This window comes from Sorex araneus, chromosome 3 (genome assembly GCF_027595985.1).
Source record: "Sorex araneus isolate mSorAra2 chromosome 3, mSorAra2.pri, whole genome shotgun sequence".
NCBI lineage: Eukaryota > Metazoa > Chordata > Mammalia > Eulipotyphla > Soricidae > Sorex > Sorex araneus.
Genome location: NC_073304.1, coordinates 129,923,108 through 129,941,233, shown reverse-complemented (window position 1 = coordinate 129,941,233; position 18,126 = coordinate 129,923,108). Strand labels below are relative to the sequence as shown.

The 18,126-nt window shown below is 39.6% G+C and overlaps 1 protein-coding gene across 1 annotated transcript in view; it reads left to right on the top strand.

Moving 5' to 3' along the window:
• Window positions 1–3,322: 3,322 nt before the first annotated feature.
• The window catches only part of PAK5 (p21 (RAC1) activated kinase 5), a 334,226-nt gene continuing 319,422 nt past the window's right edge, over window positions 3,323–18,126 (top strand). The window contains exon 1 of the mRNA XM_004610926.2: window positions 3,323–3,584. The gene's annotated coding sequence lies outside the window, so the exon portion shown is untranslated. The remainder of the gene's footprint in view (window positions 3,585–18,126) is intronic.

The window sequence follows — 18,126 nt, the reverse complement described above, 5'->3', positions numbered from 1 at the left end:
TTCTTTTATCACTGAGATCCACCTGAGAGATTCTAGATATTGCTGATGAATAACATGAATAAGAGTAGTGAAAGCAACCTTGGGCAGCTTGAACTTTTCCACTTCTTCTTAACATACCCACTGAGTTTTCTACTTGCCAAGTAAATATTTTCAGTTTTTTGGTATTAATCAGATTGAATGAGATTAATTTCTCATAAAATATTCAGTGGTATATAGCTTTATTACATTGAATACCATCCACATGTTTACTGTGTGAATGCTGTTTGCCCATCAAATTAACAAATTAATACATAAAACTGCATCTTAAATTTCAGATAGTGAATTCATGTCAGTTCATAAGATCATGATTAGTCACTTTATGTACCAAAAATGATGTAGACAGATACTTGCATGGATAATGTACTCTGTTGGTTTACAAATGTTGAAGCTTCTGAGATAAAATCTGAAATTGGCCACTGTGGAGAATAAGGTGGGACCACAGGAAGAGGTAGACCATGCCAGATTTGTAGTAGGCAATCTTAAGAAGTAGTGGAACTTGCAGGACTACTAGGAGTAGATCTCTATACTTGTAGGTCAACTGACAGCTATATCCTCTGGAAAAATTCTTCGTATAATCTCCAACTGCCCATCACATTTTATTGTGCAGTTTTTAAGCTTTGGAGTCATGGAGAGAGTCTATTACTTATCTAAAAGCAAAGCTTTTGAATCTGACAAGTGTGTACAGTGCAATTTTATATTCAAAAGCTCTTCATTTAAAAAAAAAGTATAGGGGCTGGAGAGATGATATAGCAGATAAGGGATCTTGCAGGTGGCTAACCCAAATGTGATCCCCAATACCACATGAAGTTCCTTGAGTTCTATCAAGAGTGACTCATAATTATAGAAACATGAGTAAGCCCTGAGCACTCCCAGGAGTGCTCCACTCCCACCCCACCAATCCCTTACCATTGTATGTTGTGGCAGACAAAGTAATATATTACCCAGATTTCCCATATCCTCAAGTGAAAGACTTTTATCCAGCTATTGGGACTACTGTTGGTAAAAAAAGTTTGAACTATTAATGTCTTTCAAGAATTACCTCAACTTCAGATAGTGGCCTTGTTTCAAGTTCAGCCCATTCTAAGGCAGTTCATCCTCAGCGACTATAATTCTGAAAGGTCATCTCTGCTCCAGAGCTCTCTGAAAGGTTGGTCAACATTGTCACTGGTTCATATGATAGGTCAGAATTTCTACCTGTATTTATTCCTGCTTCCTATATTTCCTACCCATCGGCACTGGACTTAATCAACATGCTGCCTGCTAAACTCTCAAGAAATGATAATAGGGGCCCAAGAGAGTACAGGAGGTTAGGTGTTTGCGTTGCATACAACTGACACCAGATCAAATCTGGAGCACCATTTGTGGTACCCTGAGTACCATCAGGGGTCACTTCTGAGCACCATAGATTGTGGCTCAAATAGAAAAACAAAAAGAGAAGTCACATTATATAAAAAGAAAACCTCTAGGATATAATGCATATTTAATGAAAAATGTATCTCCTATGTTTACCTTGCCTTTATAATTCCTAAGTGAAACTGATCAGAATTAAATACTGATCAATCACAATGATCAGTATTTAACCTGCAGTAACAATATACAAATATAAGCTTTATGTAATCGGAGCAAAGATATTGTAAGTGATCAGAGTTTGGTATTTCAAAGCAATAATAAATTAATTATAAGTAAACATCTCTATAAAATATTTGCTGACTTTCACATTGGTATGAATATATATTCAGGAAGAAAAGAAAGAAAGATGTTTTTGCAAATAATGTTTGGAGTCAGAGTTGAGAAAGATGTTAGCTTGGTACCACCATGTATAAGACTCAATAGTGGCATAAACTTAGAGACTTTTGTTTTCATAAATGGAAAACCAGATTATGATATATCTGAACGTATTTATCCTTCATACATAAGAATACTGAGGGAGTAAGGTAACTGGTCACTTAATCTGTTTTCTATTTTGATAGTAGTTTCTACATTAAGTTTACTGAATGAATAGAAAACAACAAGAGAGAAAAAAACTGCTTAAATACTGAGTAAAATCGGGTACAATGGACAAAAATCTTATTTCCAATCTGCTCTTTAGTAGTGAAATCAGAAGCCGTAGGTCCTAGACCATGTGTACGTTGTTGGGGACAGCAGAGAAAAGTACTGTGTGTGATTTCCAAAACTGAAAATGTAAGATAGGTCCTGTGTAGTTCTCTCCTGCAGTAAGGATGGTAAATATTCTTCATCATTCTTGGGGGCGTGGGGGAGGGAAGTGGGCAAATAGGTAAAGATGAAGGCACATCTTTATCTTAGTCCTGTCATTTCTCGCCACAAAGTCCTTTCTCTTATCGGCCAGTTTGTTAATTAAGGGTGACCAATTCGACCATCACATATAGAATATATAGATACTGGGATGGCCAAGTCTGAGTTTTTGTCCCAGTTAAGGAATAGCAGGAGGAAAGTCAAGGCAAAAACATCGTTTGCTAGTTTGCTAGCCCACTCACCTAAAGAGCAGAGGCGGCGTGGGAGAGAAACAGAGAGAAGGTGGGGAGAGAAAGAGACAGAGACAGAGACCGAGAATAAGCTCCAGACCCCCCTTACCCTCCCCTAGGCCTCAGATTCTAAGTTAGAGAGAAACCAGTTTGTGCCAGAAGCTTAGAACCCAACCCTAAGGAGAGCCCTCCTAGGGATGCAAGCAACGCTGCCTCGGGCACCTTCGCGTGTAGCAAGCAAGGTACTATGCAATCGGCTGGGCGGCAGGGGCTGAGCTGGTCTGGTCTCCAGGGTCCCCTCTAGGCTGGGTGACTGAAGCCACACAGAGGTTCCAGTGAGGTCAGAGGAACCCGCGACTTCAGCATCACCTGGACCCTGCTTGGTCTGCAGCATCTCAGGCCCCAGGCCAGACCAAGAGAATCCGACTCTCGGTGTGATTTCGCACGTAGAAGTTTGGGACGCACAGGGGCCGGCCAGGTGGGGTCGCAAAGAGGCTGGCGTGCCAGTCCCGCCCCCTCCAGCTCTCGGCTTTCCTCCGGAGCTAAACCCAGACCTGCCGGCAGTCGGGCACGGAACCTCCCGCGACCCGGAGTTTGTGGGGAAGGGGCGCGCAGGAGCTGCCCCGCCCGGGTGGGCTGAAGCCCAGTGTGATTGGATTAGCTCAAGGTTGCTTTCTCCAGCTGGGGCTCCGGAGCACACAGACACTCCCCTCCGACCCAACCCCCCAACACGCCGCTCCACCCCCACCCCCTGCAGCTGCTCCAGCCTCGCCTCCCGCCGGCTGCCGCGAAAACCCGGAGCAGCTGCCTGCGCGCGTTGGACAGTCCTAGAGGCAAAGTCGTGGAGCTGGGCATGCTCAGTAGCCGGGGGAGGCTCGGGCGGAGAGTAGAAAGCCTGGGCTCTGCCCACCACCCCCTCCCGCTGGCCCCCGCCCCTCTTGCCCCTACCCAGCCCGTAGTAGTTGCCCGGCGTGCGCCCGCGGAGACCGGGAACATGGCGCTCCGAGCGTTGTAGCAGTGAAGGGGGTAGGCACGGCCGCGTCGCTGACAGCCAGCCGCCAGGTAGGCTAGCGCTCCTGGACGGGGAGCCCGGCTGGATGTGGGTGCAGGGAGGGCCGCCGGGGGGTGGGGGGATAATGCGCGCGTCTGGGACCCCAGGCATCTTGCTCTGCCCAGAGAGGATGCGAAGCGGACGTCTGTGACAGCGCGCAATTGTGCATCTCCTAGGAGATGCCAAAAGCTGGGGGACCGGCTGGCTGGAGAAAAGGGATGCGGGGACCGCCTCTCCACCACCCTTCACCTCCTCCTCCCCCCTCCGCCACACACACAGCCATGCGCTACCCTCCAATTTGGGCTCTCTACGGGTCAAATAAAGGAGAGTTGCATTCGGCTGGGTGGGAGGGCATGAGGGAGAAGCCCGGGTACCAGTCCGGGGAGCGCGCTGGTCCCCAGGACTGCTGGCAAGCCCAGCACCAGTTCTTTGTGTATACAGCCACGCACACCCAGGGGGTGCCACGATGCTTGCTTCTCCAGAGCAGTGTTGGACATCTTTGCTAGATTTGGATTCCGTATGGTTTTTGTCTCTAGTAGGTGCGGAATGAAAGATGCTATAGCTGAGCAGTTATTGGGTTATGTTTTCCTTTGTTACTTGCCTTGGTGTACGTATGCGTGGTGACTTGGAGTGGAGAGAGAACTTATGCTCGTGGGCACCGCTGTGGACAGAGGACCTTGGTTCCAAACTCTTGTCAAAATTGTGTGTGATGCCAGCCTCCTTGGGGGTAAACTTGAAAAGTCTAGAGATCATCAGTGGCCAGTTTGGGAAAGAAGTGCATGGGCACCGTGTGTGTGTGTGTGTGTGTGTGTGTGTGTGTGTGTGTGTGTGTGTGTGGTGTGCCCGCACGTGCTCATGCACTTCAAACATGAGAACATGAGATATGAGTTAATTCAACATGAAGTATCAGGGAATTTGGGTCATCGGGGCTATGTGTGGCGGTCTCTTTTTACAACAAATAATCTTTAAAATAAAAGAGAGAGAGAGAGAGAGAGAGAGAGAACTTGATACAAAGCCAGAGAAAAGTGCCATTAATAGTTGTGACAGTTGATTACACTCTAGGGGAAATTGGGGAGCCTGGCATGCCATAGAATTCTACTCAAAGATAGCCATAGTGTCTTAGGTTACTCAACATCTCTCAGATTTTTCTTTTTGGTGGCAAGTAAAATCTTACCTGAGTCCAGCTAAGCAGGAACTCTTGCGAAGCCTTTCCTACACTAGAATTCTATGAAACTGATGCTTCATAATGGTATCCTTGACTTATGTTTGCTTATTTGTTGTATACAGCTGCACAACTCAGTGAGTTAGGGAGAGAAAGTAAATTTAGAATTTTTTTTTACTTTATAATTTAAGCTATGGACATCTGTGACTATGAAGTTTAGAGACACTTTCCCTTCATGTTTACACTATTTATTGTTATGGTCTCTTTAGGTGGCATGAATGAGTCAGTATCATCAAAATAAGATGGTAAATGCTTTAGGAAAATGCATTTCAATAATGCAAAGCTATAAATGTCCTTTCTGATGATAATACCTTGACTTGGAATACATATGTGCAAAGCAGTAGCACTGCTAATGGAAACAGTAGAAATTGATGGCAAGTTCATTGACAACAGCGATCTTAGAATCAAATTTTGATCTTTTTCTGTGCATGACTACAGACTGGCTATATTATGTCCCAATGACTAATTTTGCAATTAAATGTGGGCTTTAATTGCAGGCATTGAAAACAGTCTGGCAGTGTCTTCCTTTCACTCTGTCACTTACTAAAATGATCTAGGTGCAGAAGGAAGATCCATTATCTTGGTGATGACACAGATCTGAGTTTGACCTCTGGCTCTTCCACTGTTACACTTGGGATCTATTTGGAAGCTCTTTAACTTCCCAACTTTCAGCTTCCACCTCCTGTACAAAACAAGCCTAGGAATAAAGACAAGACAACCCACATGAGTAGATATCAGGATTACCCATAATGTAAGCCATCAAGACATTGTAAATAGTGATCATTATAAGAAATAAAGTAGGTGTTTATTGAATGTCTACTATGCGCTATACTCAGTTACCACAAATGTGTGATCTTATGCATTTCCCTATACTAGTTTCCTAGAGCTGCCATAAGAAGTTACAAAAACTAGGTGGCTTCAAACAATAAGAATTGTTTTTAATATCTCAGTTCTGCAAAGCATTGGCAGGACCAGATTCCCTGAGAAGACTCTGGGGTCATCTATTCTTGCCTCTCCCAGCTGCTGGTTTTTCAAGATGTTCCTGGACTTGTGGGAGCAGAATTCCAATTTTTGCTTCCTCTTCACATGACCATCTTTTTTCTTTGTGTCTGTCCTGTGTCTAAAGTTCCTCACTAGAAGGAGATTATACACTACAGATTTAAGATCTACCCTGTTCATTATGATCTCATCTTCACCTGTCATCTGCAATGACCCTGTTTCCAAATATGGTCACATTTACAGGTTCCAGGAAGGCATGAATTTTGTGTATGTATGTGAAGGGACAGGAATGATGATATTCAGCCCAGAAGACCAATATTCCTATGATCTGTGTTTCAAAACATTAATATTATATTAACATTAATATTATATTAATATCAATATAATAAATATATTTAATATATTAAAACATTAATATTTTATTAATATTATATCTGAATATGAACAGACAGCTGAGAGTACTATGCATTCAGAAAATACATTCAGAAACTACTTTAAAGTAGTTTAATCCAGCTACTTGAAATTTTGTTTGCCTAAACATGGAAGAGATCAGTGACATTCAAAATATCTTACATATGTCTTATGTAGTCTGAATGCCAGATTTCACTTTCAACTTGTAGACAATCCCAAACCTCTGTGTTATACTCACTTCCAAGGGGATTTTAAAATATTGCCTTCCTTTTTGCTGCTTTATCAAAACAACATAAAACTCATGAACAGAAAATCTAGTAAAAATGACAATGACAACAAAAGGTCACAATTTTATCACCTTTCTAGTCTTTCTTGATAAGTAGCTTTGCTAATATTGGAGTTGCCTCAGTCAGAGCCTGAAGAATCACCTCTGACATTTTTTCCCCATTTCTTTTACCCTTAAGATTCAATAACCACTTAGTCATGTCATATATGTCATCTTTATGTTAACATCTCCATATTAAATTAATAGATTTCCCCCCTCTGTTCTCCAATCAGACATCAAACGTCAAGACAACTCTCCCCTAGACTACAAGCATAGCTTTCTGTCAAGACCCCTGGATTCTTGCCTAACCCTTCCGATTTCTCATCCAGAACAGATAGAATGATGTCAGTTTCCTTCACAGAATGCATCCACACACCTAGGACTGATTCCAAAAACTCACAGAGCTTTGGGTCTTTGGCCAACTTGCTCTTGGGCATCTTTACCTCTTGCTGTTGTCACACCTGTCCCTTCCTTGAACATCCTGAACACCTCTACCTAGAGACTTGACTCTGTCCAAGCTGTACCCCTCTCACACTCATTGGTATCCTACCCCACCAATTCAAATACTTTATCATCCTTCCACTTTTCTTTCACATCACTTATCTAAATTTTCAATTTTCTTTTTGTTTGGCTCTTTTCGTTTGGGGGCCACATTGATCGGTGCTCAGTTATACTCCTGGCTCTGTATTCTGGGATCACTCCTGGAGGACCATATGTGGTGCTGGGGATCAAACCCGGGTTGGCTGCATTCAAGACAAGCTCCCTACCTGCTGTTCTATCACTCTGGCCCCTTATTTGGCTCTTTTAAATTTAATACCTTTTACATCTGATGTCTGCAAGCTCTGTGATTATTAGTGCTTTGCATGTAGAAAGTGCTCAATAAAAGATTGGAAAGAAGAAATTCTGCTTTCAAGAATTTAATTGTTGAATTTAATTAAATTGTGCAATTTAAATCTTATTTTTTTCTCCAGAAACTTTCCCCCACCTTTCTTCGTACTGAAAGAACATCTTAGGAGCCTTGTTTTTACTTCCAGAGAGGAATGTTTTTGGCTTTAACAAATCCATCTTCTAAGATTTGGTTTAAAACTAGCAGTAAAGGATTGAGTCAAAATATTTTCTGGCAACTGAGACTTTTGTAAAAATACATCTGTCTGTCAACATACATTTCACACAAGTATTTATTGGACCTTTGTATTTGCCCTGATAGTCCCAAGTAAGATGATGGAAATGGACTTTTAGCCTTTTAAAGATTAATAGCAATAGCAATGATAACCATATAAAGTGTAATGGTAATAGAATTTACTGAACTTCTGTTTTATGTCAGATTCTCTCTAGTGCCTTTCCTACGTATTACTATAGATATCCCTTTAGACTTTCCCAGTAATATAGACTCTGTATCTGATGCACAGCATACTTGAATTAATAATTAGTAGATATTACCCTGTTATTTTAACATAGTAAATTTATGCTTATCTGGGGGAAAAAGAATATACATATCTGTAGAAAAGCATACAGTTGCTTTTTTGAATATATCTAGGTGGATCCTATTCCACTTAAAAAAATCATCCTGGCTTTATCTCTGGGGTTAAAATGAGAGATGAATTGCTCTCTATAGGTGAATAAGTTCCCTGTGTGCTTTTTTTTTTTTATCTTCCATGGTTGTCAAAATTCTTAGTCACCAGCTGAACTGCTTGATTCTGTTTAATCCAAATGAAAGTGACTTGATGTCTTTCTCATTCAGAGTCCTTTTTGAATAGTTCTGAATAGCAAGAATGAATACTCTAGGGAAATAAATTGTAGTTCAACTCAGGAACATAGGTTATATTTTGATTTCATGGGTGGCCCCAATTTTACAATTTTTAAATTGTTCTCATAAAAAGGTATTTTAAAAATAATTGAATATTTTATGTATATAAGTGTAAGTTTTTTTCTAAGTTACCACACATCAGACATCATCTTGATTTTGTTCTAAAGTACCCAATGCAAAATTAAATCAATAAAAACCTAAAGAAATAAAAAGTTTCAGTTAAGTTATTGGATATGAAGTTTATGATCAAAACTGTGACTACCCAAAATATATTTATCAACCAAATACATTAGAAAATCATTCTACTTATAAATATAAAATAAATTATTACTTAGAAAAATAGAAAATGTACTTATAATACTTAAAAATGCTGAGCGATAGCACAGTGGGTAGGGCGTTTGCCTTGCATGCGGCCGACCCGGGTTCGATCCCCAGCATCCCATATGGTCCTCCAAGCACCGCCAGGAGTAATTCCTGAGTGCAAAGCCAGGAGTAACCCCTGAGCATCGCTGGGTGTGACCCAAAAAGCAAAAACAACAAAAAAAGGAAATCTAACAATTATCTAAAGTTCATGGAGAAAGGTATAGTTATCTTACTTAGATATAAATGAACAAATAATAGCATACTTTATTCTTAGAAAGACACTATAAAATGATTATTTTTATATATCAATCATATAGTCTGTTTGTTGTTGTTGAACTTTGTCCTATTGCACTAAGTATGTTGAAAACATAATTAAGAATCTCTGTTTACATGACTCAGTAAATTCCAATTAAATTGGAAGTTTTATGTTTCAGGTGAGAAATTAAGCTAGTGGAAAATGAGCTAGTAGAAAAATTTAACTGATTTTAGGGGAGGGGCCTTTTAAATACAAAATTAATGGAAATAGCCACAAAGCAAAAGATAGATTTTATAGAATATGTATAGAAGAATATATTTTACACTAATTATTTATTTAATTTCAAGCCATATCTGATGGAACTCAGTGCTTACTCCTGGATCTGTGCTCAGAAATCATTCACAAACCATTGTGGGTGCTGGGTACTGAACCCGGGGCCATCATGTGCAAGGCCAGTTCCTTACTCACTGTACTGTGTCTCTTGTCCCTTCAATATATATATTTAACTTTTGGATGCAAAAGATAAAAAACTTAAGGCAGAAAATAATCACAGTGAAAAATATTGACATGTCTCTTGACAGAATAGGTAATATTGCAATGAAAAACACATATTAATAAGTAGACATTATCATCCCAATGAACTTTTTCAATTATCTGAATAAATGTTTCAAAAGGAAGTAATAAAAAGAACAATGATCATTTAATCAGGTTTTTATTTGTTTGGTTTTGGGGCCAAACCTGGAAGACCTCATGGGTTACTTCTAGCTCTGTACTTAAGGGTTACTCCTGGTGGGGTTGGAGGACCAAACAGGATAGATAGGAGATAGATAGATAAATCATACAGAAGATAGAACCCCAGGTGTCCATGTGTAAGGAAAGCATACTACCTGCTATCTTATTGCTATAAGTATTGCTCATAGTAAATATTTTTACTATGAATCACAAAAATGCAAAAAATAACAAAACAAAATGAGATGTCATGTTTAATGTATTAAAAAGCAAGTAATATTAAAATAATTTCCAGTTATGGCAAAGATACAATGAGAAATATACTCTCATTTGCCATGGAAGGAAGGGTTACATGATATAAATCATTTGTTATGGTGGAAAATAGTTTGAACATTTTTTTAAAAGCTCTAAAACTTCAAATTATTTGACACAACTATTTTTCTTGCTTTTTAATTTTACTCTTTTCTAAGGAAGTAGGTACAGCCAAATATTTTAAAGTTTGCTTATTACTTGCAATAATATAATTGAAAACAATCCCATATAACTAAACATTTGGACTAGTTAAAATACTGTAAGTCTTAAAAATCCAAGTATTAAAAGTGATTCTTTTGCCAGTTAGTCACCTGAAGCAGCCTTCTCTATGATTTTAAGTATAAATAATCAATTCATTGCAGCATTGCATTGCAGTAGTATGTTTTATCAATGGAAATATTGTATAGGCAAATAAAAAACTGGAACAAAAATAAAGCATTGGCAATCCTTGAGTGGTAGAAATATGGATGTCAATTATTTGTTATTTTATATTTTTCTGAAGTTTTCAAAATTGAATGATAACATCTTTTATGAATCAGAAAAATTAACACTATTTTACAAATATGGTAGTGATACATAGTCATGCCATAATTATTCATTTATGTAATAAACATTCATTGATTACCTTATGTTAGGGGCTCTGCCAAGTGTAACAGCAGTGACTCTTGGTTTGCATGCAAGTGAGAAAAACTGTCTAACTTGGGCAAAAAAATATTGCTAGAAGGTTATCAGGTAGCTAACAGAATTGGCTCAGAATGCGACAGGAATTGGCAAAGTAACAAGTATTTAGATAGGGCTGCGGAGAGTAGACAATCCCTGACTCTTCTAAATCTAGTCTATAAACACCATGTTATAGTGCAAAGCAGTGTCTGAGAATAAAATTTTTACTTGGACTCCTTGAACCTTTAATAATTAAAAAAAATCACTGTATTAATCAACCCATGTTGAACTTCCAATACTCTCAACTTTTCTGATCATCATTTCTATTCATGCAAATTTTGGTTTGTGAAATGTGTTTGCTGTTTGACTGTTTTCAGTATTATGATTTGCTAAATGATCAAAATCAGAATTTGTAGCTTGTATCAGAAATATACCTTATTTTTTGGTGGCTTGTTTGTTTTGGGGTCACACCCAGCTGGGCTAAGGACTTACTCTTGGCCCTGTGCTCAGGGATCACACCTCATGGTGCTTGGGAAACCATATAGGATGTCAGAGATCAAACCAGGGTCATCTGTGTGCAAGGCAAACACCCTAGCTGCTGTACTATTGCTCTGGCCCCATAGCTTATATTTTAAAAAGTTGTTAGTTATTGCGTTTCCTTTGCCAGTTTTCCAGGAAATTGCCATTTATGTCATTGATGTGAAGGTAAATTGGCAATGAAGTGAACCTCTGTGTTTTTGTATAAAATACTGGTTCTTATCACTGTCCCTCCATTACCCTACTGTCCATATCTATCAAGAAGAGTTTATCCAAACATTATTGGTTTCTTCACTCATGTAATAAACAGTTACAGATTGAGGGAGAGACAGAAAGGAGAGAGAAGTCATTTTGTTTTACCTTCAGTGTGAAATATAAGATGACAGTTTTGGCTTCACTTTTCAATTCAAATTCAAATTCAAATTTGACATATCATTTAAGAAACTAGCTATTTTCTAGATAGAACTTGCTCCCTTTGTTCTTAAGTACTGGACAGGTCATTTGGATCATGCAATGAATGCCTGTGTAAGACTGATTTTCTGCTTAATTGTTCTTAGCTGTCTGCTCCATTATCTCCTTGCTTAGTACAGTGATTTACTGACCCAAGAGCAGAACTTCTTGCAAGGAAAGAGTGGAAAATGTGTATTTCATCTATTTTAAAGAAAAATTTCTCCCTCTTGTTGTTGCATGGTATAATTTAACCTCTAAAATATAAACACTAATACATGAGGGGGTTTAAGGAGAAATAAATCTTGCATATACCAAATGTAAAATACTTTCCTCAGCCTTTTGGGTTTATGATAATGTTCTTCCCTAGGTGTTAAAGACATGGAGACAACGAAAGGGATTTTCCAATAATATATAACAGCTGTTTATGATTTGAGTTAAACAGCTCTTTTATAAGAGATTTTAAGACAATACCTACTTCCACATTGTGTCCTATCTTTCTTATTTCTACAAGTAGAGTTCATGTTCTCTCTCTCTCTCTGTCTCTCTCTTTTTCATAGCTTATACTCCCTACATTTCATTCATTTAATTTTCTTATGCACGCTCTCCCTTGTGACATTACCATTCCTCTTAGCATTTTTCAATTAAATCTATATTAACCTAATATCCATTCTTTGTCTTTTTCCATCCCCACAATGGGTATCTCTTCATTGAAATGTTATTTTAAATTTTTGATTATAGTTTAGATAGCACTGTAGCACTGTTGTCCTGTTGTTCATTGATTTGCTCGAATGGGCAATAGTAATGTCTCCATTGTGAGACTTGTTACTGTTTTTAGCATATCGAATGTGACATGGGTAGCTCCCCAGGCTCTGCCATGCGAGCAGGATATTCTCAGTAGCTTGCCTGGCTCTCCAAGAGGGATGGAGGAATTGAGCCCAGGTTGGCCGTGGGCAAGGCAAACACCCTACCCGCAGTGCTATTTCTCCAGTCCTATATCCATAGCTAAGATAACATGATTATAATAGTATTAACTTTCATGGTTTGAGAAAGAGTTATTCCACTATCACCGGTGTCCCTGAGCCTCTATCTCTGTCCTTTTGTCACGTTTAGTCCACTGCTTTGTCCCCCTCTTCTTTCCAGTGCTTGGTAACCTCAGTTTTTTTTTTTAATTTAATCACTGTGAGAAAAGTTACAAAGCTTTCAGGTTTAAGTCTCAGTCATACAATGATCAATCCCCCATCCCTTCACCAGTGCACATGTTCCACCACCAAGAACCCTAGTATACCTCCATTCCCATCCCCCCCACACCTGTGTGGCTAATGATCTTCACTTTACTCTTGTTATATTTTGATTACATTCAATATTTTAACAGAAAACTCACTATTATTATTTGGAATTTTCTACCAAAAATCAAACCTGCTGAAAAGGCATCATTTGATAATTTGTTTTCCATTGCTGAGAATGAAGAGTATATGAAGCTGTTGTGGCCACACGGTTTTGGATTTCTGGTATTTTAGTAATTAAGTCCAGAGAAATTTCTGCCAGAAGTTGTGTCACTGCAAACTCGTACCTCTGGTTAGCGGGCTCTGTAAGATGGTGGTCGCTGAGAGACCGCCGCTGCCGCCCACCGCAGAAAGGAAGGGCTGAGAGAGAAAAACCTTTCACCTCCTGAGGCGGCATGGGGTCGTAGCTCAGTTCACAGTCTAAGAGGTATTTCTGTAAGAAGCCACTGGGTGCCGAAAATAGTTAGTAGGCCTCCGGGATCATGGTCTTTTAGGAGCCAGTAACCTCAGTTTTGTAGTCAAAGGCCAAGGGTTTGTTCGCTCACTGCAACTTTCTTCCCCCAACTTTGGCTGAGCAGTAGCTGCTTCTGCTATCTAGACGTCAGGGATGTTTATGATGCCACAGACACCATCAACTACTGCCCTGTGCCATATATTTACATGAGCTATAAGAGTGAAAAAAGAATTCATAAAGTGTTTTTCCGTTTCTTTTCAGAAAGAAAATTTTGTTTCAAACATGTTTTAAACTATAGTTTGCCCATAAAAGACAGTTATCTTGGGAACCAGAGTGATTGTACTGAAGGTAGGACAATTGCCTTGCATATGGCTAACCTAGGCTTATTCTATGGCAGCAGGAGTGATCTCTGAGCACAGAGCCACAAGTAAGACCTTAGTACTGCTGGGTGTAGTCCAAAATTTCTACCCCCCATCTCCCTCTAAATAAAAGATAACAATCTCTTCCACTTAGGGTATACAATGAAAGCAGATGTCATTATAAAACAGTAAAACCTTTGGTTCTAAGTTAGTCATTTGACTGGTGAGATTAAAACAAAGATAGCATGAGTGGTCAGTTAGTATGCCAGTGTTTGCTTGCTCTGCTTTGTTCTTGATAGACTAGATGAAAAATGACAAGACACTGCAAAAGTCTTAATTCATTCAATGCACATTCAGAGCACCACTCTATTTTGGGGTGGCACTTAGCCTACCTGGGATAATCACAATCTCTCCTATGAAACATACGAGACTAGGATGTGATAGGGTACATGCTTTGCATGCATGATACCTTGAGTTTCATCCCTAGTACCCCTCACCTGGTGTCGTTTATGCATGTAAAGACTTACAACAATTAAGGGATCATAATTAATAAGGAATCATACAGAATGTCAGAAAATGATCTACATTTTGAAAACACAGAGTGGTCAAGGGGAATCAGGGAAACTGGTGAGGAGAACATTGCAGTAAGCCAGGCAAGAGATGATGATTGGACCATGTGTGTAGTGGTGAAATTGGTGAATAGTGACTCATAACTCAGATTTTGAAAGTATTTCCTCAGAATTGGATAAAAGTTATAGAAGGGTCAAACATTGCTTTGAGGATTTTGACCTGAACCCCTAGAAGTGTAAAATTACCTTCGGCTAAAAAAGGGAAAACAGGGTAGGAAAGATGTACATTTCTGGGGAAAAATATCCCAAATTCAGCTTTGGGTATACTAGTGGAGCTATCAATTAGTTTGTGGGTCATTTAAATCCATAGTTAAGGAGAAAATTCTGGACACTAATGAGCCTCAGCATATAGGAGGTATTTAGAAGTAAGAATGTAAATGGCATCTCCAAAACAAGTGTTTAAAGACCAAATGAAGAGAAACTCCAAAATTTAAAGTCTGGTTAGTAAGGCATATAGAATAGGGATTAGGGTGCGTGTCTTGTATGCATTCAATCTGGATTGATCCCTAGAACCATTTATCCTCCCTTTCTCCACCCAAGTGGTATAGCTGCTGAGCACCTTTAGGCTCTAATCTCTGCTGGGTCACTCTGGTGGTCCTGGGACCATAAGGCCTGAGAAGTGTGCATTTTGTCGTAGCATTTAGTCAAACATCCCAGTTGACTCAGAACTGCCAAGAGTAGCCTTTAAGCCTTCTGAGAACCACTTGCAAGATTCTCCCTTCTATTAAAAAAAAGTTTGAATAGAAGTACATCGAACAGCCTCATGTGATTTTTCTTGTATAGGTCCTTCACCTCTGTGTTGCAAGCTATAATGCCCAAAAGTAGAGAGAAAGTATGGGGAATATTGTCTGCCATAGAGGCAGGGGGAGGGTGGGAAAGGGGGGTATGCCTGGGATATTGGTGCTGGGGAATGTGCATTGGTGGAGGAATGGGTGGTTATCATTGTGAGATTGTAACCCAAACATGAAAGCTTGTAACTATCTCACGGTGATTCAATAAAATTTAAAAAATTAAAAAAAAGAAGTACATCCAACATCACTGACTAAACCAGCTGCACATTGTCAATTTTAATCACATATATGGTGGTTGACTAGCAGAATTTTGAGACAGTGGGTCATTACCACTCATTCTTAGCAGACTTGTTTCCATTCAAGTGACTATGAAGCAGGTCTCCAAGAAAGAAAGGAAGCACATCACCCTCTTAAAACCCCAGGGCATTCCCATTGGCATATTTCCCTGCCCCCCCCCGAAAGACCTTTAAACCTTTTCATTTGGAAATAGAATTTTTGGGTTTTGGTTTTGGGGCCATACCTGGTGATGCTCAAGACTTACTCTAGGCTCTGTACTCAGCAATCACTCTTGGCAGTAGTCAGGGAATCATGTGGGATGGCAAGTTTTGAACCCCGGTTGGCTGCATGCAAGGTAAGCTCTCTACTGCCGTACTATCTATTGGCCCCAGAAATAGAATTTTAGTGTGGGGTGAAACTTCAATCTCATTATTCTACAACTGAGTACAAGTTTACTACAGCCCTGCCAATCTCTTTAATATTTTTTCAGTGAATGTCTCTTAATATAGCTAGATATTTAGTAAATTTGAACTGTAACTGTCTCCTGAAGATTTAATTTTCAGGATGAAGTCAGGGTACATAATATGTACTCAATAAGTTTTTTCTTTTTAGTTTAGTTTAGTTTTAGTTTAGAAAGAAAACATATACCCAAGAATTATAGCAATAGTAACAATGCCTACAATTCTCTGAACTTTCTAGATATTTTATAACCTTATAAGGTATTATGCATCATCATTATTCTCATTTTATTGCTAGTAATTGGTTGATCATCAGTTTATAGTATCCTGCTCTATTAACTGGGATTATCCTCCCTTAGTTATAAAAGATTTTTTTCAATTATAACTCATAAATTTATTTATTTATTTTTAAATTTATTTTATTGAATCACCATGTGGAAAGTTACAAAGTTCTCAGGCTTATGTCTCAGTTATACAATGCTTAAACACCCGTCCCTTCACCAGTGCCCATATTCCACCACCAATAAAAAAAAAAAACCAGTATACATCCCACCCCTCACCCCCCAACCCCCCCCCGTGTAACTGATAAATTTCACTTCCTTTTCTCTTTACCTTGATTACATTCCATATTTCAACACAAAATTCACTATTGTTGTTGGAGTTTCAACACAGACTCACTATTTTTGTTGGAATTTATCCCCCAAGAATACAGCCCTATTGACAAGGAAATATTTGATAATTAGTTTTCCACTGATGAGAATTAAGAGATAAAAAGTCGCACGGCTGCGGTAGCGGCCGCACAGTTTACAATTTCTGTATTTTAGTAATTAAGTCCAGGGAGATTTAAGTTGGAAATTGAATCATTTCCTTTCCTGGAGCAGCATGGAGCAAAAGCTTAGTTCACAGTCTGGATCCATGGTTGCAAGCACTCACTGGAACCCCAAGTCATATAGCTGGCTCTGGCTCCTGCTCGTTCCGCAGCCACTCGGTTGTGCAAAGGCATGGCCACCCGGGTCGAGCCCCGGCCTGAGACCTATAAAAGATTTTTAAAAATCTGATTTCTTTGATTTATTCTTTATAATGACTTTCCCCAATAAACATACTTTGAGTCAAAGATTTGAGAATAAGTCACTGATCACTGTCATTCCGTTGCTCATCAATTTGCTTGAGTGGGAACTAGTAACGTCTCCATTGTGAGACTTGTTACTGTTTTTGGCATTTCAAATACGCCATGGGTAGCTTGCCAGGCTCTGTCGTGCGGGCGAGATACTCTCAGTAGCTAGGCGTGCTCTCCGAGAGAGGTAAAGGAATTGAACCCGGGTCAGCCGCGTGTAAGGCAAACACCCAACCTGCTGTGCTATCTTCACTCCAGCCCGTGAGAATAAGTAATTTTTCAAAAAAAATATTCAGGAGGAGCACTGTAGCACTGTTGCACTGCCGTCCTGTTGTTCATCAATTTGCTTGAGCGGGCACCAGCAACGTCTCCATTACGAGACTTGTTACTGTTTTTGGCGCATCAAATACACCACAGGTAGCTTGCCAGGCTCTGCCGTGTGGGCAGAATACTCTCGATAGCTTGCCGGGCTCTCCCAGAGGGACTGAGGAATTGAACCCAGGTTGGCCGAGTGCAAGGCAAACAAAAGGGAAAAAGTAACAAGAGGAGAGAACTGAGTTTGATACTGGGAAAACTTGGAAATAGTGACAAGCTCATGCCTTAGAATTATTACATCCAACAGGGAGAGATTTGATATCTTAATACCAACTCCCACCAGTGATTTTTTGAAGACTATTTCTAAGGAATGTTATTTTTTCTGTACCTCCATGATTTGGAAGAGCCTCCAGCAAATGACACTGGAAGACAGTAGACATATAAGTAAACATTATTGGGGCTTACTGTGTCTGTGGCCACTTAACATGTGCCTATAAAAATCAGAGATCGTTTATAGTTCATAGATAAAATTCTTTTCTTTGGGGTGGTCACAGCAGACAATGCACAGGGGTTACTCCTGGCTTTGCACTCAGGAATTACCCCTGGTGGTGCTCAGGGGACCATATGGGATGCTGGGAATCAAACCTGGATTGGCCGCCTGCAAGGCAAACAAATGCCCTACCCGCTGTGCTATTGCTCCAGCCCCTAAAATTCATTTTTTGCTAGAAAACTCTGTGTTGAACACAGAGATAAGAAGTTAAAATCACATTTTGCAGTATAATGAGTCAGTTATCTATCAGTTT